Source organism: Giraffa tippelskirchi, chromosome 10 (assembly GCF_054371585.1).
Source record: "Giraffa tippelskirchi isolate mGirTip1 chromosome 10, T2T-mGirTip1v1.2.pri, whole genome shotgun sequence".
NCBI classification, from domain to species: domain Eukaryota; kingdom Metazoa; phylum Chordata; class Mammalia; order Artiodactyla; family Giraffidae; genus Giraffa; species Giraffa tippelskirchi.
Genome location: NC_137284.1, coordinates 118,723,877 through 118,751,655, shown reverse-complemented (window position 1 = coordinate 118,751,655; position 27,779 = coordinate 118,723,877). Strand labels below are relative to the sequence as shown.

At 36.8% G+C, this 27,779-nt stretch overlaps 2 long non-coding RNA genes across 11 annotated transcripts in view; one reads left to right on the top strand and one right to left on the bottom strand.

The window, feature by feature from the left end:
• LOC145523526 (uncharacterized) overlaps positions 1-27,779 on the bottom strand; it is a 350,340-nt gene that overhangs the window by 151,992 nt on the left and 170,569 nt on the right. For 2 of the 10 annotated variants that reach the window (XR_014066674.1, XR_014066673.1), the window contains 3 exons: positions 22,108-22,156; positions 18,954-19,276; positions 17,468-18,539 (listed from right to left, as the gene is read on the bottom strand). The exons of 3 other annotated variants lie outside the window; for them this stretch is intronic. This is a non-coding gene — a long non-coding RNA (uncharacterized LOC145523526). Of the gene's footprint in view, positions 1-17,467; positions 18,540-18,953; positions 19,302-22,085; positions 22,157-27,779 lie in introns of those variants that run through there. 5 more of the 10 variants (XR_014066669.1, XR_014066671.1, XR_014066672.1 and 2 more) reach the window with 3 other exon arrangements.
• Positions 1-27,779, top strand: part of LOC145523529 (uncharacterized) — a 273,813-nt gene that overhangs the window by 235,252 nt on the left and 10,782 nt on the right. The window contains exon 5 of the long non-coding RNA XR_014066682.1: positions 16,452-16,540. This is a non-coding gene — a long non-coding RNA (uncharacterized LOC145523529). The remainder of the gene's footprint in view (positions 1-16,451; positions 16,541-27,779) is intronic.

Sequence of the window (27,779 nt, the reverse complement as noted above, 5' to 3'; positions counted from 1 at the left end):
GCAAATGGATTGTCTATATTAATTATGTAGTATTCTTCTGCAAGGCAGATTTGTTTGCTCTCTATTTATGTAGTCAATATCCTATCTGTTATCAGTATAGACTCTAATTATTTTATACTTCAAGTTGAGTTATAATCCAATGTCACTCTTTTGATCATCAAATTGTTCCAGCTTTGACAGTAGTAAGCTTTTTAAAGTGGTCCTGTGTCTCTTGACATACCCACAATCACTGTGGGTTTTTTCCAGAGTACTTTTTGGCATTATAAGGTGCACCATGCTCATCTTGTATGTTTCCTGCCCCAGCAGAAAAATAAGCCTTTTTTCCAAGAAGCCTTAGTTCCTTTATCAGAGGATAATATTAGAAATAAAGATGAGTGCTAGGCATGATTGTTACTAGTAGTGTTAGCTGCTCAGTCGTGTCTGACTATTTGCAACCCCATGGACTATAGCCCGCCAGGCTCCTGTGTCCGTGGAATTCTTCAGGAAAGAATACTGGAGTGGGTTGCCATTTCCTTCTCTAGGCAATCTTTCCAACTCAGGGATCAAACCTGTGTCTCCTGCATTGCAGGCAGATTCTTTACTGTCTGAGTCACCAGGGAAGCCCAAATATAATATAAGTGCTATGTAAATAGTTCAAGATGAGTGGCAATTCAAGTTTTGATTGTTACTACTGGGGTGCCATTATTTCTAGGCCCTCTCAGCTGACAGATCAAAGAAATCGATTTCCATATATTAATTGGTATATATACACATACCTTTAAATATTAAGGTATTTATTAAATATTAAGGTACACACATACCTGTAGCTATTAAGATGAACTTGATTCTGTATTGGTGTTTCCTTTACCACAAGGATCGTTCTGGCCTTCTTCCCTAGCTTTGCTGTAGCCGTGAATGTCAACAGTGTGAAACTCAGTTCCCATCATGCATTATTCACTTGCTTAATTATTTAATTATAAATGTGTAGTGATTTCAGAATTATTTGCTCATACCCCTTTGGTAAACAACTTTATCAGTTATAGTACAACGTTTATGTGTAGTTCCTTTTGCCTTTAGTCTTACAGAAACCACACATTTCTGAAGTTATTTAGCTTAGACTCCTTGCCTCTTTAGATTGTTTCATGTATTTGTACTATAGTTAGGTTTTTGTGTCACAGCCTATATTTCATCATGGGGTCCTCAGCTTCCTAAATATTTTCATCTTTAAGGCTCATTCTTAAATGAGGGTGTAAAGTTTTAATTGTTTTGACAAAAACATAGTTTATATGTCTACCATTTAAGTATCACATAAAAATAACCACCCTAAAAAATTCCTTATGCCTTGTCTGTCTCACCCTCCAGATCTCTCTTACCCCTAAACCTTTGGCAAACACTGATCTATTTACTGGGTTTCCCTGGCTCAGTCAATAAAGAATCCACCTGCAATGCAGGATACCTGGGTTCTATCCCTGGGTTGGGAAGAACCCCTGGAGGAGGTCGTGGCAACCCACTCCAGTATTCTTCCCCGGACAATCCCCATGGACAGAGGAGCCTGGCTACAATCTATTTACTGTCTCTATAATTACTTTTTGCAAATACCATATAAATGAAATCATGTAGTATGTAGCCTTACTTCACTTTTCAATAAGTAACAAAGATTCATGTGTCTTTATATGGCTTGATAGCTCATGCCTTCTTATTGCTGAATAGTGTTACATTTTATAAATATGCAATATTTCGTATATCTATTTACTTCATTGTTACCTATTTTTGGTGATTATGAGTAAAGGTGCTGTAAGTGTTCATGTGCAGGTTTTTGACTGAACTTAAGTTTTCAAGTCATATGGATATATACCTTGGAATGTGTATGCTAGATCATATGGTAAGACTACATTTACTTTTGTAAGACCTGCCAAACTGTCTTCCTAAGTGACAGAACATTTTGCATTCTCACCTAGCACTGAGAGTTAACATCGATTGTTATTGTTAGGTTTGGGGATTTTGGATATTCTAATATGTATGTTGTGGTATTTCCTGGTATTTTTATGCAGCCTTTTCCTAATGACAAATGATCAGTTAGTTCAGTCACTCAGTTGTGTCCAACTCTTTGTGACTGCAGCACGCCAGACTTCCTTGTCCATCACCAACACGCAGAGCTTGCTTAAACTCATGTCCATCGAGTCGGTGATGCCATCCAACTATCTCATCCTCTGCTGACCCCTTCTCCTCCTGACTTCAATATTTCCCAGCATCAGGGTCTTTTCCAATGAGTCAGTTCTTAGCATCAGATGGCCAGAGTATTGGAGCTTCAGCATCAGTCCTTCCAATGAATATTCAGGACTGATATCGTTTAGAATTGACTCTTTGATCTCCTTACAGTCCAAGAGACTCTCAAGAGTCTTCTCTAACACCATAGTTCAAAAGCATCAATACTTTGGCACTTAGCTTTGACAAATGATATTACGTATATTTTCTTATGTTTATTATTTCTATATATTCTTTGGTGACATGTCTGTGTTCTTATCTTTTGCCTGTTTTTTAAAATGGGCTGCATTAACTGTTCTTGGTGTATTCTAGATACAAATTAATTATCACATATGTATTGTGCAAAATTTTCTTCTAGTCTGTGGCTTATCTTTACATTCTCTTATCGATGATTTTCACACAGATTTTAAATTTTAAAAAGTCCAAACTATCAATATTTTCATTCACGGATTGTGTTTTTGGTGTTGTACCTAAAAACACATAGGTTACATAGATTTCTCCTGTTTTCTTCTAAAATTTATACTTTTGCATTTTATATTTGTATATAATAAATTAAGAAACATTCCCCCCTCCTCTGTGTTTTGGAAGATTTTGAGAAGGACTGGTGTTAATTCTTTTTCACATGTCTAGTAGAATTCACCAGTGAAGACATTGGTTCCTGGGCTTTTGGAGTTTTTTAAGATTACTGATTCAATTCCTTACTGGGAATCACTATATTTGGATTTTTGATTTCTTCATGATTCAGTCTTGGTAGGTTGTATATTTCTAGGAATTGATGCATTCCTTCTAAGTTGTTCAATTTGTTGGTATATAATTGTCTCATGATTCTTTGTATTTTTGTGGTATCAGTTGTAACTCCTCTTTCATTCCTGATTTATTTGAGTCTTATTTTTTTCTTAATTTCCTTTAGGATATACTGGTTTGATCTCCTTGCTCCCCATAAGACTCTCAAGAGTCTTTTCCAGCACCACAATTCAAAAGCATTGATTCTTTGGCATTCAGCCTTCTTTATGGTCCAACTGTCACATCTGTACATAACTAATGGGAAAACCATAGCTTTGACTATATGGACCTTTGTTGGCCAATTGATGTCTCTGCTTTTTCCGTATGCTATCTAGGTTTGTCATAGCTTTTCTTCCAAGGAACAGTTGTGTCTGACTCTTTGTAACCCCATGGTCTATCCATGGAATTCTCCAGGCAAGAATACTGGAGTGGGTTGCCATTCCTTCTCCAGGGGATCTTCCCAACCCAGGGATTGAACCCAGGTCTCCTTCATGGCAGGCAAATTCTTTACCTTCTGATCTACCAAGGAATCCCGCCAAGGAACAAGCATCTTTTTAGTTTCATGACTGCAGTCTCTGTCTGCAGTGATTCTGGACCCCAAGAAAATAAAACCTGCCACTGTTTCCACTTTTCCCCCATCTATTTGCCATGAGGTGAAGGGACCAGATGGCATTATCTTAGTTTTTTGAATGTTGTTATAAGCAAGAGTTATCACTCTCCTCTTTCACCCTCATCAAGAGGTTCTTTAGTTCCTCTTGGCTTTGTGCCACTAGAGTGGTATCATCTGCATATGTACTCTGCATAGACATTAATTACGCAGGGTGACACAATATACAGCCTTGAAGTACTCCTTTCCCAACTTTGATTCACTCTCTTGTTCCATGTCCATTTCTAACTGTTGCTTCTTGTCTTGCATACAGGTTTCTCAGAAGACAGGTAAGGTGGTCTGGTATTCCTATCTCTTAAAGGAATTTTCCACAGTTTGTTGTGATCCACATAGTCAAAGGCTTTATCATAGTCAATGAAGCAGATTTTTTGTTTTATTCCCCTTGCTTTTCCTATGATCCAACAGATACTGTTCATTTGATCTCTGGATCCTCTGCCTTTTCTAAATCCAGCTTGGATGTCTGTAAGTTCTTGGTTCATGTACTGTTGAAGCCTAGCTTGAAAGATTTTCAGCATTACCTTGCTTGCATGTGAAATGAGCGTGATTGTATGGTAGTCTGAACATTCTTTGGCATTGCATTTCTTTGGGATTCGAATGAAACCTGACCTTTTCCAGTCCTGTGGCCACTGCTGAGTTTTCCAAATATGCTGGCATATTGAGTGAAGCACTTTGAGTGAAGCACTTTAACAGCGTCATCTTCTAGGATCTGAAATAGCTCAGTGGAATTCCATTACTTCCTCTAGCTTTGTTCATACTAATGCTTCCAAGTCCCATGTGGCTTCACATTTTAGGATGTCTGGCTCTAGGTGAGTGACCACACCACTGTGGTTATCCGAGTCATTAAGACCTTTTTTGTATAGTTCTGTATATTCTTACCACCCCTTCTTAATCTCTTTTGCTTCTGGTTAGATGTTTATGAATGTATTCTCCCCTGCACTTCTCCAGGAATCATCTTTTTGTTTAGTGGTTATTTTCTATTGTTTTCATTGGTTTCTGTTCTAATTTTTGTTTAATTTTTGTTGTGTATGCTTCAGGTTTATTTTCTGCTTTCTAGTTTTATATGGTAAAAGCTTGTATTATTAGTTTTAGAACTTGTGTTATTAGTTTTTCTAGTTTTATATGGCAAAAACTTGTATTATTAGTTCTTTCAATATATGTATTTAGAGCTGTTAACTTTCTCTAAGCATTGCATAAGTTACAGCTCACAAATTATGAAAATAATTTTTATTTTTACTGAGTTAAAAACATTTTCTATCCATAACTTGCCTCAGTTTTGTATTCATTTTGCTAGTAAAAGTGAAGTGTAGAAAAAGTTCTTCACATTAACTTCCTTTATCCTTCTATATTTATAATAAATTGTCATAACCTTTTATCTACATTTAGAAGTGATACATTTAGAGCCACTTCAGAGTGTGTTATAATTTTGCTTCAATTGTAAAATAATTTAGAAAATAGAGAAAAGTCTATTGTATTTACCATATTTTTACTTGCCATCTTGTTTCTTTGTGGTGTTCTAAAGTTCCTTCTTTTATCATTTTCGTTTTGTTTATGAAATATCCTTTAGCTGTTCTTTTAGTATAAGTCTGCTGGTGACAAATCTCTTAGTGATCTTTAATTCTAGAATGCCTTAATTTCTCTTTCCTTTTTGTAGGGTATTTTTATTGGAGCTAAGATTTTTTGTTAATACATCTCTTCTTGCATCATTTGCAAAACACGGCGCCATTTCCTTTTTATTTCCATAGTTTTTGATGTAAAATCCACCTCTAGTTGAATTTTCTTTTCCCTGTAGATACGGTTTCTTTTCTCTCTGGTGCCTTGTAACATTTTATATTTAGCTGGCAGAATTTTAATTTTTTGTGTCTTTGCATTGATTTATCTCATTTATGGCTTGTTAGCTCCGTTAAGCTGTAGTTTTATATTTCCTGCCATATTTGAAAAGTTTTTAGTCATCATTTCTTCGGTACTTTTTCATTCCTCCCCTCTGTCTTCTTCTTCAGTGTCATAAATGTTAGGATTTTATTATAAATCTCCATGTCACTGTACTTTTTTTTTTTTGTCTAATTCTCTGTTTAAATTGAAGAACTTCTATTTTTTAATCTTTCAATTTCAAATTTTTTCCTCTATCTCCTCTAGTCTGCTTCAGAGTCTATCCACTGAGTGTCTTATGTAGTATTACACTTTAATCTTCGAAAATTTCCATTTGTCTCTACTTCTTTTTCTTTCCTAAGACCTTCTATTTCTTTGCTGAGGCTTTTAATTCTTTCATTTCAAGCATATGCTTAATTGATTTTGGAGCTTCTTTATGACAGCTGCTTTAAAACCTTTGTGACATAATTCTAACAAATTGTTGTGTTCATATTGAAATCTTTATTTTCCTTATGGCTGTTATAGCAAATTACCACAACTGGAGTGGCCTAAAGCAATATAACTTTGTTATCTTATATTTTTATTGGTCTCGCTAGTTGAATCTCACTGGAGAATCCCAGGGACAGAGGAGCTTGGTGGGCTGCCGTCTGTGGGGTTGCACAGAGTCGGACACGACTGAAGCAACTTAGCAGCAGCAGCAGTTGAATGTCACTGTGTTGGCAAGACAGTATTCCTTTCTAGAGGCTCTAGGGGAAACTTTCTTTCCTTATCTTTTCAAGCTTATAGACATTTTCTGCATTCTTGAATTGTAGCTCCCTTCCATTTTCAAAGCCAATAATGTCTGGTCAAATCTTTAGTTGTATCTCTCTGTCACTGATGCTTGTGCATTTGTCTTATATATTTAAAGAAACCTGTGATTACGTTGAGCCCATCTAGCTTAAAGCCAGGTAATTAGCAGTCCTAATTCTATCTGCTATGTTAATTTTTTTTTTCTACTTAACCAAACATATCCACAAGTTCTGGATGTAGACATCTTTGGCAAGGGCCATTATTCTATTACATTATAGCCCTCAAAATTTACCACCCTATCACACACAAAATGCCTTCATCCCATTCAAATATTCTCCTAACTCAACTTACTACAGCATCAACTCAATTTCAAAATCTTTATAATCTAAATCATAGAATCTCAAGAGTCCCAAATCTCATTATCTAAATAATAAATATAAGGATAGAGTGAGTCTCTGGGTATAATCCATCCTGAAAGTGAAAGTTGCTCAGTCGTGTTTAACTCTTTGGGACCCCATGGACTACACAGTTCATGGAATTCTCCAGGCCAAAATACTGAAGTGTGTAGCCATTCCCTTCTCCAGGGGATCTTCCCAACCCAGTGATTGAACCCATGTCTCCCTCATTGCAGGAGGATTCTTTACCATCTGAACCACAAAGGAAGCACAATTTATCTTCATTTGTGAACCTTTGAAACTCAAAAATCAAATTCTCTGTTAAAAAATACAGTGAGAGAGGCATAGGATAGTAGTTATAGATATTCACATTCAAAAAGAGGAGAAATAAAGGAAAAACACAGTCACTGATCCCAAGCAATTTTCAGAAGTAGCTGGGCAAACACTTCTTGTCGTCAGGGCCTGGGAATAATCTTATTAGGTTCACAGATTCACTCTTTGGAATCATAACCCTGTCATGGGCTTTTGACTTCACCTTCTGAGTCATTTGTCCCTTTTCATGAATAGTAGAATATGGAGAATCTCATGGATGGTGGAGCCTGGTGGGCTGCCGTCTTGGGGTCACACAGAGTCGGACACGACAGAAGCAACTTAGCAGCAGCAGCAGCAGAATATGTCTATAGCTGAAGAGTGTTATCAACCTATTATCCTGTTTATAAAATATTGCAGGTTCAATAGCCAACTATCATTTTCCTTCCTTCTCTTTCAAGCCAAACTGATAGAGTTTCTACTCTTAAAACATTCTTAGGCACCTTGTAGATCTCCCACATATGCCCAAGGGATTTACTCCATTATCATGAGATTTGTGCACAGGTCTTTCTTGACACAATCGTCTCTATTTTTTATTTTTACTGACATAGCAGAGGGAATTAAGTCAAATTTTAATTTATTTTTTATTGAAATATAGTTGATTTTAAAATATTGTATTAGTTTCTGGTAAAAAGTGAAGTGATAGTTATACATACATATTTTTTCTAATTCTTTTCCATTATAGATTAGTATAAGTTACAGAGTATAGTTCTATGAGCTATTTAGTAAATCCTTATTTAATCTCGAATTTCTTTAAAAAGACTTCTCTAATGGCATACTGTGAACTTTTGATCCTTTGAAAGTATTAGAAAAAAACCTATAAAGCCCAAATCTCATGTTTTTCTCTATAGGATACTTTGACAGTACTTAATCTCAGCATCTTTTGCCATTTGTGAAAGATGAGGGTTTCCAAAATCATCATGCCTTGGTTCCTTTATGTTTAAAAATCTCTTAATTTATCTCTTTTTTGTTGCATTTTACTAAAAGCTCAAGAAGAAATCAGGCCAATATTATGCTTCAACACTGTTTGGAAATCTACTTAGTTAAATATCTACTTTTTTTTCAGTCCTAAAGTTTTTTGCTTCTTCTTTACATTTTTTGGGGGGAAGGTGGTTACATTTTCTGTGTTTTTGCTGAGTCATTATATTTTGCTGTTTGATTTAAGCATGTGAACAGGTACTTGCTGAACATTTATTTAAATGATGTCATCTTAATGTCTTTGTCGGATAATTCTAACATGTCTGTCACCTTTGTTGTCTTCTACTGAGATATTTGTGGTTCTTTGAGATCTTTGTGGTTCTTGATATGATGAGTGATAGATTTTTTTAAGTTGTAACTTGGACATTTGGCGTACTTTTTTATGAGACTCTGAATCTTATTTAATCCTATGTAGTTGTTTTTCTCTGGTATTGTTCCTGCCAGGGATGAGGGTTGTTATCTCATCACTGGCAGGTGAATATAGAACATGCTTTCACCATTTGGCTCTTACTGAAACCCAAGGGAACATTCTCATTACTTCTGGATAGGAGTGGGAGTTCCAGCTATTCACATAGTCATCACTGACACAACAAATAGGGACACCTTACTATTGGATAAAAAAAGGAAAGGTCTGGTTTTTTACTTGGCCCTGATAGATCAAAGTATTGTTCCTGGTGTCTATTAACTGGAGGCATAGGAAGAGGTGATCAGAGATTTTAGAGACAGCACAATAATTTTGATGAGATCAAATATTTTCTTATGACTAAAGATGACTGAGATGTTGATGTAGGCGGTAAGGAGGTCATGCTCCAGTTTCTTTATGTTTAAAAATTTGTCCCCTTGGAGAAGGGAATGGCTACCCACTCCAGTATTCTTGCCTGGAAAATCCCATGGACAGAGGAGCCTGGCGGGCTACAGTCCATGGGGACGCAAAGAGTCAGACATGACTGAGTGACTATTACTTTCAAATTCTTTAACCACATCTTTCCTATCCAACTCTGAAACTGGAGAAGAGTAATTTTCTTTCTTTATTTTTTCTCTTAGCTATCTAAATTCTGAAAGTGCTTATATCTACTTTGAATTTCAACCTTACAAATAAAAAATACATGTTATGATTTAAAAAATGTCCCTTAATTTATCTCCTTAAAATTGCAGTTTACTAAAAGTGCAAGAAGAAATTAGGCCATACTATATTTCAACACTTTGCTTGGAAATCTCCTTAGCTAAATATCACTTTGCTTGGAAATCTCCTTAGCTAAATATCTAAGTTTAAATAAGTGAAGGCAGAGGTACTATAAAATAACATATATGGGTGTTGATATTTCCATGAAATTTTGTTGCATTCATGGAGAGGAAGGCTAAAATATTCAACAAATAAATACAGATGATGGCTCAATCTAAAAGAGCTTCAGTAGAATAGTATTTTTGAGGAAATATACAAGAAACATCAACTGTGAGTGTCAAAAGGGCAGCTAATCCACTCACTCTGAGAACTGTCAAGAATAGAGAAGAATGAAGAATGCTTTTTTTTTTAAATTGGACAATAATTTCTTTACAATATTGTGCTGGTTTGTGCCATACAGCAAAGCAAATGAATCATAATTATATTTATATATATATATATATATATATATATATATATATATATATAAATTCCCTCCTTCTTAAGCCTCCCTCCCTTGTCCCATCTTACCCCTCCAGGATGTCACAAAACACCAGGTTGGGCTCCCTGTATTATATTACAGCAGTTTTCCACTAGTTACCTATTTTACACGTGATAGACTATATATGTCAACGCTGCTTTCAGAGATTGTCTTATCCTTTACGTCCCCAACTGTGTCCACACATCCTTAAGAAGAATGCTTCTTTTTGAGACTGTTTTAGCAATGTCTTTGGGTTACAGCAAGGTTTTCAGTTAAGTTCAGTCACTCAGTTGTGTCTGACACTTTGCGACCCCATAGACTGCAGCATACCAGGCTTCCCTGTCCATCACCAACTCCTGGAGCTTGCGCAAACTCATGTCCATTGAGTTGGTGATGCCATCCAACTATCTCATCCTCTGTCATCCCCTTCTCCTCCTGCCTTCAATCTTTACCCAAATCAGGGTCTTTTCCAATGAGTCAGTTCTTCCCATCAGGTGGCCAAAGTATTGGAGTTTCAGCTTCAGCATCAGTCCTTGCAAGAATATTCAGGACTGATTTCCTTTACAATGGACTGGTTTAATCTCCTTACAGACCAAGGGACTCTCAAAAGTCTTCTCCAACACCACAGATCAAAAGCATAAATTATTCAGTGCTCAGTTTTCTTTATTGTCCAATTCTCACATCCATACATGACTACTGGAAAAACCATGGCTTTGACTAGACAGACCTTTGTTGGCAAAGTAATGTCTCTGCTTTTTAATATGCTTTCCAGGTTTGTCATAGCTTTTCTTCCAAGGAGCAAGCATCTTAATTTCATGGCTGCAGTCACCATCTGCAGTGACTTTGGAGCCCCCAAATATAAATTCTCTCACTGTTTGCATTGTTTCCACACCTATTTGCCATGAAGCAGTGGGACCAGATGCCATGATCTTAGTTTTTCTGAATGTTGAGTTTTAAACCACCTTTTTCACTCTCCTCTTTCATTTTCATCAAGAGGCTCTTTAGTTCTTCTTTGCTTTCTGCCATAAGGGTGGTGTCATCTGCGTATCTGAGGTTATTGATATTTCTTCTGGAAATCTTGATTCCAGCTTGTACTTCATCCAATCCTCAATTGCATGATGTACTCCTCATATAAGTTAAATAAGCAGGGTCACAATATACAGCCTTGACGTACTCCATTCCCGATTTGGAACCAGGCTATTGTTCCATGTCCAGTTCTAACTGTTATTTCTTGACCTGCATACAGATTTCTCAGGAGGCAGGTCAGGTAGTCTGGTATTCCCATCTCTTTAAGAATTTTCAATAGTTTGTTGTGATCCACATGAATTTTCCACAGTTTGTTTTGATCCACACAGTCAAAGGCTTTGGCATAGTCAGTAAAGCAAAAGTAGATGTTTTTCTGGAACACTCTTGCTTTTTCAGTGATCCAACAAATGTTGGCAAGTTGATCAGTGGTTCGTCCACCTTTTCTAAACCTAGCTTGAGCATCTGGAAGTTAATGGTTCACATACTATTGAAGCCTAGCTTGGAGAATTGTGAGCATTATTTGCTAGTGTGTGAGAGGAGTGCAATTGTACGGTAGTTTGAACATTCCTTGGCATTGCCTTTCTTTGGGATTGGAATGAAACCTGACCTTTTCCAGTCCTGTGGCCACTGCTGAGTTTTCCAAATGTGCTGGCCTATTGAGTGCAGCACTTACACAGCATCATCTTTTAGGATTTGAAACAGCTCAACTGTAATCCCATCACCTCCACTAGCTTTGCTTGTAGTGATGCTTCCTAAGGCCCACTTGATTTCACATTCTAGGATGTATGGCTCTAGATGAGTAATCACACCATTGTGATTATCTGGGTCTTGAATATCTTTTTTGTATAGTTCTTCTTTGTATCTTGCTGTCTCTTCTTAATATCTTCTGCTTCTGTTAGGTCCATACTATTTCTGTTCCTTTATTGTCCCATCTTTGCATGAAATGTTCCCTTGGTGTCTCTAATTTTCTTGAAGAGATCTCTAGTCTTTCCTATTCTATTGTTTTCCTCTATTTCTTTGCACTGATCACTGAGGAAGGCTTTCCTGTCTCTCCTTGCTATTCTTTGGAGCTCTGCATTCAAATGAGTATATCTTTCCTTTTCTCCTTTGCCTATAGCTTCTCTTCATTTCTCAGCTATTTGTAAGGCCTCCTCAGACAACCATTTTGCCTTTTTGCATTTCTTTTTCTTGGGGATGGTCTTGATCATTGCTTCCTGCACAATGTCACGAATCTCCATCCATAGTTCTTCAGGCACTCTGTCTACCAGATCTAGCCCCTTAAATCTATTTGTCACTTCCACTGTATAATAGTAAGGGACTTGATTTAGGTCATACCTGAGTGGTCTAGTGGTTTCCCCTACTTTCTTCAATTTAAGTCTGAATTTGGCCATAAGGAGTTCCTGATCTGAGCCACAGTCAGCTCCCAGTCTTGTTTTTGCTGACTGTATAGAGCTTCTCCATCTTTGGCTTCAAAAAATATAATCAATCTGATTTCAGTATTGACCATCTGGTGATGTCCATGTGTAGAGTCTTCTCTTGTGTTGTTGGAAGAGGGTATTTTCTATGAGCAGAGCGTTTGGAAAACTCTTGGCAAAACTCTGTTAGCCTTTGCCCTGCTTCGTTTTGTACTCCAAGGGCAAATTTGCCTGTTCCTCCTGGTATCTCTTGACTTCCTACTTTTGCATTCCAGTCCCCTATAATGAAAAGGACCTCTTTTTTGGGTGTTAGTTCTAGAAGGTCTTATAGGTCTTCATGGAGCCGTTCAACTTAAGCTTCTTCAGCATTACTGGTTGGGGCATAGACTTGGATTACTGTGATACTGAATGTTTTGCCTTGGATACAAACAGAGATCATTCTGTCGTTTTTGAGATTGCACCAAAGTACTGCATTTTGGACTCTCTTTTTGACTATGAGGGATACTCCATTTCTTCTAAGTGATTCTTGGCCACGGTGGTAAAATAATGGTCATGTGGGTTAAATTCACCCACTTCAGTCCATTTTACTTAACTAGTTCCTAAAATGTCTACGTTCACTCTTGCCATCTCCTGCTTGACCACTTCCAATTACCTCAATTCATGGACCTAACATTCTAGGTTGCTACACAATATTATTCTTTACAGCATTGGTAACTACTTTCATCACCAGTCACATTCACAACTGGGCATTGTTTTTGCTTTGGCTCCATCTCTTCATTCTTTCTGAAGTTATTTCTTCACTCGTCTCCAGTAGCATTTTGGGCACTTACCGACCTGGGGAGTTCATCTTTCACTGTCCTTCTTTTTGCCTTTTCATACTGTTCATAAGATTCTCAAAGCAAAAATACTGAAGTGGTTTGCCCTTCCCTTCTCCAGTGGACCATGTTTTGTCAGAACTCTCCACCATGACCCATTCGACTTGGGTGGCCCTACATGGCATGGCTCATAGTTTCATTGAGTTAGACAAGGCTGTGGTCCATGTGATCAGTTTTCTGTGATTGTGGTTTTCAGTGTCTGCCCTCTGATGGATAAGAGGCTTATGGAAACTTCCTGATGGGAGAGACTGACTGGGGGGGAAACTGGGTCTTGCTCTGAAGGGCAGGACCATGCTCAGTAAATCTTTAATCCAATTTTCTGTTGATAGGCAGGGCTGTGTTTCCTCCCTCTTGTTTAACCTGGAGGCCTCACTCAGTGCCCTCAACCCTGCAATAGCCCACCGCTGACCCACACCTCCGCCAGAGACTCCTGAACATTCATGGGCAAGTCTGGGTTAGTCTCTTGTGTGGTCACTGCACCTTTTTCCTGGGTTCTGGTGTGCACAAGGTTTTGTTTGTTCCCTCCAAGAGTCTGTTTCCCCAGTCCTGTGTAAGTTCTGGCAGCTCTACGGTAGGGTTAATGGTGACCTCCTCCAAAAAGGCTTATGCCACACCTAGGTCTGCTGCATCCAGAGCCCTTGCCCCTGTGGCAGGCCACTGCTGACACGTACCTCTGCAGAACACACTCAAACACTCAAAGGCAGGTCTGACTCAGTCTCTGTGGGGTCTCCTGGTACACAGAAGGTTTTGTTTGAGCCCTCCCAGCATCTCTGACAGGTATGGGGTTTGATTCTAAATGCAATTTTGCCCCTCCTACCATCTTTCTGGGGCTTCTCCTTTGCCCTTGGATATGGGGTATCTTTTTTTGGTATGATCCAACATTCTCCTGTCCATGATTGTTCAGCAGCAAGTTGTAATTTTGGAGTTCTTGCAGGAGAAGATGAGTGCACGTCCTTTTACTCTGCCATCTTGTTTTAGCAAGGTCTTTGGGTTACAGCAAGGTTTTGATTAGAGCAAATAATATGAGTAGCTTTCAGAGAAGAGATAGATGACTAAATTGTACTTGTATCAGAATGTGAATTACAAAGGAAATGGTGGTTAGGGAATCACAGCCAGGTGGAAAATGGTGCTGATGATAGATGAACAGACGTATGCTCTGTTTTATATCTAGATTGTGATCACCTTTCTGGGAGGCTTGAGTCTTTGGCAGTGACTGATATGTGCAGCAATGTAATATAATGGGGTTAGTTTGGTTGGTCTTTCAGGAGACAGAAAAACAACATCCTCTGGAGATTTCACTTAGGCAGTTAGTCAGAGATTTGATGTCATGGCTAGGGAAGGGCCACTTTGCATGGACTATGGAAGTGGACAGGCTGTCTTTAAAAACTTCAGCAGGTGGTGTCCCATTTAGAGTAGGGTGTTCATAAGCGAGGGCAGCTCACCAGCTTCCTTTGAAACTTGTTAAAGGGTGTGTTTCAATCAAGACATGGGTAGGATTTACTAAGAGCATGTTGACCTTTAGGAACTTCATTTAAACCTCTCCAATAATTTAAAATATAATAAGAAAAAATGTAGCAATGCAAGATCTGTGGAAACTCTGATATGAGAGTTGCAAGAGTGAGTTATCACTGATTTCATAGAGAAAGGGTCATTGAGATGATAACTTTTTTTTATCTAGCTCTAATACCTACACATAAAGCAGAAGGCCATTCTTGACAGGTGTTTCATGACCGAAGTTGGGAAAGTGGTATTAGAGACTTAATGAAGAAATATCATCTCAAGATGTAATGGAAAGAGAGCAAAAGCACTTCACATAAAGAAAGTGATGAAGATATTCAAGAAAAATAGAGGTGAGAAGGGAGAAATATAAAATAATGGAGAAAAGGTTTAAATTTATAAATAAAATTTGAGAAGGAATTTTATGAATCATCTGGGGAATTTTGTAAAACTGCAGAATTTAGTATCTGCTGCTGCTGCTAAGTCGCTTCAGTCGTGTCCAACTCTGTGCGACTTCATAGACGGCAGTCCACCAAGCTCCCCCGTCCCTGGGATTCTCCAGGCAAGAACACTGGAGTGGGTTGCCATTTCCTTCTCCAGTGCATGAAAGTGAAAAGTGAAAGTGAAGTCGCTCAGTCGTGTCAGACTCTTAGCGACCCCCTGGACTGCAGCCCACCAGGCCCCTCCGTCCATGGGATTTTCCAGGCAAGAGTACTGGAGTGGGGTGCCATTGCCTTCTCCGTTAGTATCTGAGGAGAGACTAAATATTTTGAATTTCTAACAAGCTCCCAAGGTGATGTCAGAGCTGCTGAGTTTTGGAAAAAAATCTGAGTAAAATGGGAAAAGTGAGATAGAAAATAGAAAACAGAAGAAAGGAGAATAATGGGGTAAGACAAAATAATAGAGTTCATCTGAGGTCATTGCTCTATACCTATTCTGCTGTATCTTGGTTAGTTCTTAAATGGCATAAAATTTCTGATTCACTTACAGTCTTTTTAGTGATGATTTTTTAGAGGGAGCTTGAAGTTGCTACTGGTAGGGAAAAATAAGAGTAGGAAAAGTCAGACATGTACAACATATTGAAGGACCCAATGTTACTTTTCCATTTGCATCCCCAGGTGGCTTCCAGAATCCTAGCCATTTCCTCAGTGTGGTCATCCAGCCTGGTACATACTTCCTCCTCGTTAGCTAAGTCTAAGTTCCTTGTATTTTTGATGGAAACTCTGGCCTTATAGAAAGTATTTAATTCAGTGAATTCACATGAATTTTTAATAACTATCATGCATTTAATCCTGTTGGGGAACTTGCATTTCAGAGAAAAGTTTGCTTACTCAAGAGTAATAAATCTTAAATAGCACATCATATTTGGGTGAGACTAACTTTCCTCATCTTCATAAATAATCTCATGGACCACTATCCTTCTAGGAATAGGAGATGTAACACTCTCCTGGTGCTCTTACATAGTTTTCTCAAAGGATTTTAAAACATTCTGAATTTTTACTTTTTTATAGCAGTACAAAGAAGTTAAGATTTTGTTTACTCTTACTCTTAATGTATATTATGAATAGATTCAACTCAACCTAGGGTTTTAAAAAAACCATGGCTATTTCTTTTTGAAAAATTTATATATTATTCTATTTTATTACAAGTCTCTTCCAGAATTTATTTTGGTAACAGAATGAGGTCTGCCATCACCCACTACTTCTAATAATACTAGTGACTTCCATGCTGCACATTTTTCAATTTTTGTTGTACTTCTGCCACTGCTCCATAGTGAGAGGAGCAGATGATTTCTAGCTATTGTGTAGCTCGCTCTTCCCTTGGACTTTCTGGTGTGCTCGGTTACAGCTCTGTGTCAGATGTTTTCCAACTAAACAACAATTATATTGCTTTTTTTTCTTCAGTTCTGTGGTGGATATCTTAGTCACTGGCATGCAACCAAGCTGGAATGAAGTCTCAGAGATATATTTCAACTTGCAAGGCGATCATGAAGGTTAGCCTTGTATTTGCATAAGGCAGTTTGTATTTTCTTACACAGTTGTATTTTTTTATCCTTTGCCTACATGGCTTTACTTGCCTGATGGAAATCAGCTGCCTCTTAATGTGTGTGACTTCACCCAACTATTATTTTCAACTTTGGTATTTTCCAGGCAAAAATTACATTATATTTTGACATAGAAAGTATATGAGCCTGATTTTGAGCCACCTATCAGGGACTTTGTTTAAAAAAAGGGATAAGGGAAGAAAATGAAGCTGAAATCCATATCATACATGACTACTTGGGTATAGATAGTAAGTAGTCTGGACATCCTTGTTCACTTTTAAACATATCATGGGTATACAGTGCCTGCTTTAAATTTGAAGAAGTTAGAAATAGCTTTTAAAATCACCATACCCATATAATCCCCACCAATATTGTTATATCATTGGGCTATGTTGTCTGAGAGAATTTAGACTATTCTTTCAATTATTTCTTTTAAAGCTTATATCTTTTCTCATTAGTTTTCCCAGGATTATGCAGTGTGAAAGTCATCACCAGATCTTATTTACTTGACAGTTACTCTCAAAACATATATAATGCACAAAAGTCCTAGAAACATGGACTACCTTTATAAAAAATCTTAGTGAATTCACTTTAAAGTTTGCCAACTTATGCTATGAATCTCTGGTCCAAAGTAAAGCAGCTTAGCTAATATATTTATTCTTGCCTCAACTGTTGAGTTTTATGACTAGGTGAAGTGTTTTCAATTTTTGCTTTCTTTCTCTTCCTGTTTGCATAATTGCTAACTTGCTCTGTTTTGTAATTTCATCTCTTTCATCTGTACATAGTTGAGAGAAATAGCTGCAAAAAAAAGGGTTATTTTCTATTTTCCCCCAAAATCCACTTTTCAATTATTCAGGTTTCCAAAAGAGCACGAGGTAAGACATACACACTAATTTTATTCAGTGAGTGTGTGGGGTGCCATTTTACAGAAACAAATGTGAGGATAAAAGGCAAACAGGGCAGAGAAAGTGGTGCACTGCAGAGTTGACAATTTTACTGGAAAGTACAGCTGGTTGCAAGGGTGATGAATCTGCTAGGGGAGAAGAAAAGAGTTTATCTGGCTTCTTTCCATTTCCTATCCATTGTTGGTGAAAATTCATTCTACAGGGCATTGACATTTTCACGTGATGTCATTTGGCTCTTCCAAACTGTCATTGCAGAAGTCAGGTTCCCTATGATTATAGCAATCGTGGCAGGCTAGCAAACAGGTATGAATGAGCAGTTCTGTCTGCTTGTAGGTCGGGTATGAAGAGGGTTCTGCACAGCTCATCAGAGACAATAGGAAAGCTCCAGAGTGGGAAGCTGGCAGTGTGCACAATTAATATTGAGGAAAGGCTGTGTTTTACTTGGCTTGAGAGGAATGGATGGGGAACAGCCAACTGAGCTGCAGAATGGTCCCCCATCACTTGTGATGATGAACTCAGAGTTCTACATGCTTTTCTCCATTGAAGACTGAACCAACTTGCCTCTCTATGTGGGGTCTAATAGTGTCTTCCATTTTTTATTGGTTTTTATCTACTCACAACACTTTCCTGAGGGTTAGTTTTATATTCTGGAGTAGTTCAAAGCATTGTGATGCTACTTCTCACTCCTTTCTAGGGGTGCCTCACATTCAGATTTTCCTGTCGAATCATTTATCTAAATTCTTTAATGGAACTTTCTCTCCTCATGTGTTCATTAATACCTTCTCACCTTGCAGAGTCTAAGCAAAGAGTTTCTGGATAGGGTCAAATAGTATCTTAATCAGTTCTGGCTGCTTTAACAAAATACCATAGACTTGTGTGTGTGGGGGGGTCTTGTATACAGAAATTACTTCTTGAAGTTCAGGGACTGGAATTCAGATCAGGTTGTCAGTATGGCTGGGTTATGGTGAGGACCCTCTTCATTCATGTGGCAGAAAGTGATCGACCTATATGTGTGACCTCTTCTTGTAAGATCACCTGATCACCTAAAAATAACATCATACTGGGAATTAGGTTTCAACATGTGAATTTTAGGGAGACACAAGCATTCAGTCTGTAACAAACACTCAGTTTGAGCTAATTGATCTTTTCAGTTACCCCCATGTCGGAAAGTCTAAAAATGGAAATGGTATACTGCATTTTCACAGAGTGCTTACCAAACATATAACAGGCTTATGATTTGAAACTCAGTAGAATTTAAAAATATATATTTCCAGTTAAAATCACTTCTGCCTTTATTGAAGGACTGACTAGAAAGAGTGCATTATTATTATAGAAAACTTGAAAAGGAATAATACTTCCTTATCCTTCTATTACCTCCCCCTTCCCCCCAACCTAGAGTCAAAGTAAATCTTATACTTCCTTGTATTAAGGAGAAAGGAATTTATTTCCAGTTTTACCTGTAGCAGACTGTGGAATCTATTGATATGCTAAGCCATGGTTCTTTTGGACTTTCAAACCACACAATGTATAAATCAAATCATCTTTTCTTTTTGAGATGTCTTTTTGTAGGTAGTTAGGTTAGCTTGTGCTTTAACCGACTCCCACATGTCGCATGCACAGTTTGGCTTCCTTGGCGTGTTCTGACGATAGGAGGAAAGTTGACAGGAGTGGCAATCACAGGCTCACTCAACGAGTCCCTTTCAGAGAATGCTGTTAGACCTTTTCCTTTTACTGAGCAAATCCTCTTATGTCTTTGAAGAAAGAAGGTGGTTCTCCCTGCCTGTTGAGCAAGTTCAATTTAAAACCTTGTGGGGAGAATTTCACAGCATGCAAGCAGAAACAGTTTTATTGCCTCTATTTTCAGAATCTCTTTTCAAATTACAATAATATGCCCAAGAAGAATATGAGAAAAGACAATCTTTTGGGGGCTAAACAGAGCTTTTATCTTTAAACCCAATATAACTAAAAAAGTCACTTGGCTTATAGGAGTTTATTTTCCAATTTTAAATTCCATATTTCAAATTCCATATTTCAGGAAATGTTACAGTCTTGTGGATGTGAAGAAAGAAATGCTTGTATAAAACAACTCTTTTGTATAAAGATTGAAACTCTTTATAATCTTTTATCCAGGTTGAAAATCCTCTTAATTTACCACCTGTGGAAGTATATAAATTTTCATTTCCACAAGAAAGATTTTTAAAAGATATTGGAGAAATATTTTTTAAAGCTATTGTATTAATGTGCACTTAAATTTCCTTAATTTCAAATGTACTATATATTACTCATTTTTATTATTCATCATGCTTCAGAAAAGCTTCGCTTAGCTCCTGTGTTTCATAATCCCCTAAGAAGTTTTCATTCATATTCTTAGGGGAAATTAAAGCATTTATATTTTGATCAGCATGATTGAGGATTATTGTAACCCAAATAAGGATATGATGCCAAACATTGTTTTACATAGAATAGCTTACTTTTAGTTACCTGTTTCTTACTGTAAAATTAAAATTTGTTGCTTCTAATATTTACCATGAGAGGAGGGCCTAGCAATTGAAGTTAGATCAATCTCTGTAAAACTTAAAAATTGTTACTGAAAACTCACAATGAATTAAGCAACATGGAAGGTAACTACTTTTGCATGTTTGGGATTTTTGTTTGGGATAACTATTTTTGCATGTTTGGGAAATCAACTAATTTCATGCATAACCTACTTCCTAAATGGAGTTCTTTGAGGATTCTGGATAATGTTTACCTATACACAATTAATTATGAATTTGTGCAGGGGAAATCAGGTACTAATGTATCTGGCTATGAGAGCAATTTCTAAGTTGATAGTCACTTCCTTTGTTGGTACATTCTATAGAACTTGCTAGGGTTGCAAAGCTGTAGCATAAAATGAAAATCTGTATTTAGAACTCTGGCCAGTTCTCTGCTATTTTACTGCTAACACTTTAGTAACTCACTCTGAAATGATTTTCATGTTTAGGATAGATGAAACAAACTTATTTTCTGAGTAAGTACTTGCCCTTTTCAAAAAATAAAAACAGGCATATTACAAATGCTAAAAGAAAGCTCACTGATACCTTAGCAAGAATGTTAAAGTAAATAGTTTTTGGCTTTTTGAAGAAAAAGGAGCACTTAAAGTATAATCATAATAGTATTTTTTAATTACTTATGAAAAAAGGTTTTTTTATTTATAATGCATTAATTTTTTTAAGCAGTTCTCCCAGAGTTGAGTCACTAATAACTAAGATCTATAGGAGATATTTTAAAGTCTGAAATAAAATGAGAGAAACATCTCTAGGCAACTAAAATAGTTATCTTGGAGTGTAAGAGAACTGACACTCACCCATGAACAGAAATCCAGGAACTTAATAATTAGAAGGAGGAGGCATAATAATTCCAAGGCAAATATCTACATCCATCTATCCATATTTTCAAGTGAAACAGTGGAAACAGTGGCTGACTTAATTTTGGGGGGCTCCAAAATCACTGCAGATGGTGATTGCAGCCATGAAATTAAAAGATGCTTACTCCTTGGAAGAAAAGTTATGACCAACCTAGACAGCATATTAAAAAGCAGAGACATTACTTTGTCAACAAAGGTCCGTCTAGTCAAGGCTATGGTTTTTCCAGTAGTCATGTATGGATATGAGAGTTGGACTATAAAGAAAGCTGAGCACCGACGAATTGATGCTTTTGAACTGTGGTATTGGAGAAGACTCTTGAGAGTCCCTTGGACTGCAAGGAGATCCAACCAGTCCATCCTAAAGGAGATCAGTCCTGGGTGTTCATTGGCAGGACTGATGTTGAAGCTGAAACTCCAATACTTTGGCCACCAGATGCGAAGAGCTGACTCATTTGAAAAGACCCTGATGTTGGGAAAGATTGAAGGCAGGAGGAGAAGGGGATGACAGAGGATGAGATGGTTAGATGGCACCACCAACTCAATGGATATGAGTTTGGGTAAACTCCAGGAGTTGGTGATGGACAGGGAGGCCTGGCGTGCTGTGGTTCATGGGGTTGCAAAGAGTCAGACATGACTAAGCGATTGAACTGAACTGGGTATATGATCAAGTTAAAGTAGTACATGTAACAAGAAATCTGTTTAAATTTTAAATTAACAAGAAGACTCTTTAGCAGTCTACTCCCAAGTGGCATAGTGGTAAAGAATCTGGTCAAGCAGGAGATTGGGTTCAATCCCTGGGTCAGGAAGATCTGGGAAAGGAAGTGGCAACTAACCCCAATATTCTCGCCTGGGAAATCTCATGGACAGAGTCTGGCAGGCTGCAGTCCATTGGGTCACAAAGAGTCAGACATGCCTTAGTGACTAAAAACAAACAAAATTAATGATGAAACTTGTCTACGTGTGTACAGTGTTGAGCTAATGACAACATGAAGTCATCATGATTAGGGAACTTTTCAAAATCTTAGCACCAAAAATATAAGTAAAAACTGTTTATTTCAGTTGGAATATCTGAAATTCAGTACAAAAATGTGTGTTTTAGAATGTTTTTACTAAACTTGATAAATGTTCAACAGGTGATTTTGAAGTTTCTATTAGTAGTAAAAGTTAAAACATCAAATACCATTGTAGAAAAAACAGTATAATACTTATATTAGTCACGTATCTTGGTCAGGATCTCGTGTTGGAAAACAATTCCTGAAATTTAAAAAACAAAGTGTATTGAATGTATTTGAGAACAATGTATTGAGTTTAGAAGTTTTGCTATATGGTAGGTTAAAAATAGATTTCCAAAACCAGTCTCAGATTGCTTGACACAGACGTTTTAGTAATGAAACTTATCATTTCTGGTACATTAGGAGTCTATGAAAAAACAGTAAGTTATTGACAATACAGTTTTCTTTCATAACAAAATATTTTAAGGTAAAAAATTGCAAATGTCATTATCAGTGTCAGAACTAGTTTATCTGAGATTTTAAAAAGAATTTAGGTTTCCAGCTATAACTAAGGACTTCCCTGGTGGCTCAGACAGTAAAGTATCTGCCTACAATGCGGGAGACCCGTGTTCAATCCCTGGGTTGAGAAGATCTCCTGGAGAAGGAAAGGGCAGCCCACTCCAGTATTCTTGCCTGAAAAATCCCATGGACAGAGGAGCCTGCTAGGCTAGAATTCATGGGGTCTTACATACCTGTAATGCATTCCTTACATCATTCAGAGAAACAGTTCAGAAACAAAGACATGGAAACCCAAAGTGAACAAAATACTATGGGTATCAGAAGTGTGGTTATTTTTATAAAAACAGGACCCTTAATAGTAAAATCTCTGAATATTAAGTAATGACATGGGTAGGGCTTTTATATTTCTATATTTAAAAAGTTACCTGGATATTAAGGTAAAGAACAAAAATATTTAACAGAGTTAGACATAAATTGAACATTTTCTTTTCGCCAAGCTAGCAGTTTTATAGTACTTGACACTTTCTGTGATATAGTTGTCAGTCAAGTGCTACCTACCAGATTGTTCTAAACTTAAAAGCAAAACAATTTGTCCCTTAAAAATGTATCTGTCTAACAGAACTTCTGAAGAGGAAATACATTTATGTAGTTCAAAATGTGAGAATAAAAAGTACTATATCGTGAATAGTCTACTCTCTCTGGCTAGTCTCTTAGATATTCTTGCAGATTTTATGCCTCTCTCTTTTCACACAGAATTTAGCATATTATACAAGCTATTCAAAACTTAAATTTCTTTTAAAAAACACTAGTCTTGGAGGTCTTTCCATATTGATACATACAATAACTCATCATTCTTATTTTTAAAACAACAGCTTGTGATTCTTTATATGGATTTCACACAGCTAATTTACAACACCCCCACTGGTGAATATTTGTGGTAGGCTGTGTCATTGTTCACTCCAATATCTATTTCCTGACTTCTGAGATCACATTTCTCTATTCCTTTCCAGCCACATGTCTTTTTTTGACCAGTGAAATATGAGTGGCAATGATGTATCACTTACGGTAAAAACTTTAAGGGACAGTGAATATTTTTTGTTGTATTCTCTGTCTTCTTCCCCTTCCCTCTCAATCAGACAAGAGAACCAGTACAATTCCTTTTCAACCTGGAAAAAGGTACTCCTTCCATGTGAGTATAATTAGGACCTGTGCTAAACACTATGTGTGAATGAGAAACACTATGGCTAAAATGCACAAAGCATATATATTTTCATTTGTTGCCATAGTATTACCTAGATGATTATAATTGATATGAAAAATGATAGCAGAATTTGTGCACTACCATAACATAGACCTATGTGTCATCATCATCCTGGTTAGGAACTAAATTGCAAGAATTTTTTTTTTTTAAGTTGGAAGGATAGAGGTCTACATTAAGTTTTGGAGAAACAGTGATAAAATGGTTAGTTTGCAATAACTTGACAAGTCACTAACATCCTTCATAGTTTGGTGAAAAGGTTGGGAAACAGAATACGTGTAGTGTGGGTTGTCTATTAACTAGAAGAAGAAAAAAGCCCAGAGAGGAAATTGCCAGTTTGAAAGGGAAAATGGAAAGGAAGATAGTCCTGAAAGTTAGGACTTGTGGTTTGTAGGAGGAAATTGTGTCTTGATTTCTAACAATAAAAGGCAAAATTAAGAGAAAAAGCCTGTGAAATCAGCCTTGTAGAAAAGATCATATAAAACCTATGGACCATAACACAAGAGCTGGGAACCGATTAAGTGGCTAGCAGTAGATGCAGCGTGTTAGAAAGACAGTTTATTTTTAAAAAAGAAAGAAAGAAAAGAAAAAGACTAAGTGTACTTTTCTTTAAAACTGATAGCTCAAGGTATGCAGTTACATATACATAGAGGGGCATGTCTTAGGAAGAGTTGTGAGTTTGGCTGTTTGTATTTACATAATGCTGGTTGAAATCAAATAAATAAGAGATCAACAAATTATTTCAGAGAGTTATCCTATCAAGACAAATGCTAACCTGAAGTAGACTATTGTGTTTCTAACATTCTGTGGGCAGAAAATGGGCTGAGAAAGCTTTTCACCACTTAAAAAGTTGTCACTTATCTTCTTCAGTTGTAGCCTAGGAAGATAATGGAAAAAGAATCGCCTCCCAGAGGATGTACTTAAGGATCATGGATAACTGTGGCATGGGGACTGCTCTTAGGAAGACAAATCAAGGGCTTATTCCCCAGTTTCAGGACAAATGCTCTTTTCTGTATAGGACCAGCATGAATTGGCCTTGCTAAATATGAGTAATTATTGTATGTTTCTTGATATTTCTCCATCTAAATGGAGGTGTTCATAGCAGAATTGCTGTCCTTATTTCACTACTGTGTTTCTGGTAGAGTGTCCATCTGCACGTGGTAAACTGGAATGACTGAGACCTAGGACTTTAATAGCAAAGAAGTAAATTGATGAGGTGTTCTAGTAGTTGCCGTTGGAGGGGGAGCAGTGAGTATCTGAGAAAGGAAACCAAGGATTGTGATCTGAAAAGAAGACTGGTCAGTCTAATTATAGTTCATCAATATTTGATTTCCTACCATGGAAGAGAATCATAATCAAATTCCTTCTCTCATTGGCCAAAATTGGCCAAGTGCCTTGCTTCCTGATCCCCCTCCCCCACCAAAAACAAAAAAAAAAACCTAGAACTTATATGGTCAGAATTTTTATAGCATGGGGCATGTTTTGTCATTTTCTTTTCCATCACTGCAGCCCTCACCATTTCCAGACAGTTCCTGTTCCATAAGTAGATGGATAAATTCTTTAAGCAGAATCCACATAAAACTTTGCTGCTTTAAACCATTAAAATCCTGGTGTTGTCTGTTACTTCAGCCTAATGTAGCCTACTTTGATATATAAGCTTTCTCCGACCTTTTGCTCTAACAAATAAAACTACAATGACTTAACATACATCATTCTGAAATTGTGTCAAGGGACCTGAAGTTTAAATTCTCAAAATTGGAATTATCACCTTTTGTTTACTAGGCGTTTATGAGATGCTTATTTATTAACACTTGACAGGAAAGTTTTGATAATACGTTTAAGATGGTGAGTCTGGAAAGAAAACATTTTGAAAATGAGCAAAAATATTAATGTTTGTGAAAGAAACTCATCCCTTGGAGAAAGCATTGTGTAAACTGATGTTTGAAACAGTTCTATGTGATTCTGAAGCAAATATTTTTGTATTATCAAAAATTTTATCTCCTATAAAGTTATAGATACATAGAATTTTCCAGCAAAGATTAAAATCTTCCATACAAAGAGTTTCAGTGAGTTTTGTATCTAATTAAAACATCGGTAACATATGATTGTTTAAAAAAAACTACTAATTTATGTAAGAGAAGCTATATATGCATTCACTAAGGAAATTAAGGTACTAAAGGGGGAACATCATATGATCACATTGCTACATGTGTAAATAATATTTGATAAAGATAAGCATTCTGTAGTAGAAGAAACTCAACTAGGAATATAGGTAATTTCCTTTACCTAATAGATGGTAATCTAAGAAAATATTTGGTAGACATTATTATTAATGAAAAACTGAGAACTTTCTGCTTGAGATTAGGAGTAAGAGGATGATACGAGCTTGACATTTCTATTAAACATTGTATTAAAGATCTTAACTGTGTTGTAAGTCATGAAAAGGAATGAGACACAGATCTGCCATTATTAAGATGACATGACTGTGATTAGAGAAAACCCAAAGAATGAACAAATGACTTAATTAAATTTAGCATGGTCACTGACTATAAGATCAGTATATAAAGTCAACTGCCCACCTACAACAGCAATAAACAACTAGAAATGACATTTTTAAAAAAGTTATCAACTAAGTAGGGAAAATGTTACCTCTTTATAATAGATAAAAGCCAGCAAATTTCTAGGAATAAATCGAATAAAATGTATATGATATCTCACATCATAATTTTTCAACAGCAGCATGACAGAACTGCAAGTGCTACTACTTGCAGTGGCATACCATCAAGAAGAAAAATTAAAGTAGGCCTAAATATAGGGATTTATGATGTTTACTGATTACACCATTCAGTACTATAAAGATGCCAGTCCTATATAAATTGATATGTAGCTTTACAGTCATCCCAATAAAATGTCTACCTATTTTGCCTTTTTGGAAATTAACTAGTTGGTTTTCAAATCTATATGAAATGCAAAGGAGAATCATTTAGGTAACAGAAGATGAATTTGATCTGTGCTGTTATTCTCACACTCCAAAGGAAGTGCTTTTCCTCCTCTGAAAAAAATGAGGGAAAATCCAATTTTCTTTGTCATCACAATTTGTCAAAATACTTTTACCTCCCCTTCTCTGTTGGTAGTCTCTGCAGTCCCCTTACTCTACTGCTAAGAAACTTTTCTTGGCCTAGGGACTTTTAGTTGCTTCAAAATGTAGTCTAGAAGGCATGGGTACCTGAATTAAACCTTTCTTAATGTTTTCTCACATCATTAAAGTCTGTATGTATTAAATAAAGACCTCCTCTGATCCAGCAGACAAAAGAACCTTCTTAGAGTTGTACCTTTAACAAAATAACCTTTAACAGAACTAATATCAATACATCTCAGTAAGATCAACTAATTGATATCTCTGCTTCCAAGAATCCAAATGGCAATAAACAAAATTTACAAAGTATGGACTTTAATCTTCTATTCATATATGACTCTTTCTTGCTCTCAGCATGCGTTTTCCAATAATTTTCTATCTCATCAAATTCCTGGTCTCAAGATAAATTTCTGCAAAGCTTTCTCAGTCTTATTCTAAATCGGGTGCTTCTCCTCTGTGTAATCTAGGAATCCTGCTTATTTATCTCTCATGGATCATTGTAGTGTAAGTGTTGTGTTACAGAAATTTCAAATGCAATACATTTGTATTCAGTTCAGCTAAGCTTCAGAATAAAACAGACCCCAGTGTCTCAAAACCAATACAATGTCTCAAAAACAACAGCGGTTTACTGATCACTCAAGTTAACAGTTCAAAGAAAGTGTGTCTAGTTCTTACCTATCTCATCCATGAATTGAGGCATCATCTAGTTTTTCTAGGACAGGACAGTCACTTGCATTCAGTGGCAGGAGGCAATAAAACAAGAAATGTGTACAGAGGAATTTCTTGTCTAAGTGTGGAAGTGCTACACATCACTCTGGCTATATTCCCTTGTGCAGAGCTCAGTTAAGTGCTTCATTTAACTACAGTGTATCTGGGAAATATAGATTGGCTATGTGGCTAGCTAGGCAGTTTATGTTCAGTTCAGTTCAGTCACTCAGTCATGTCCGACTCTCTGTGACCCCATGGACTGCA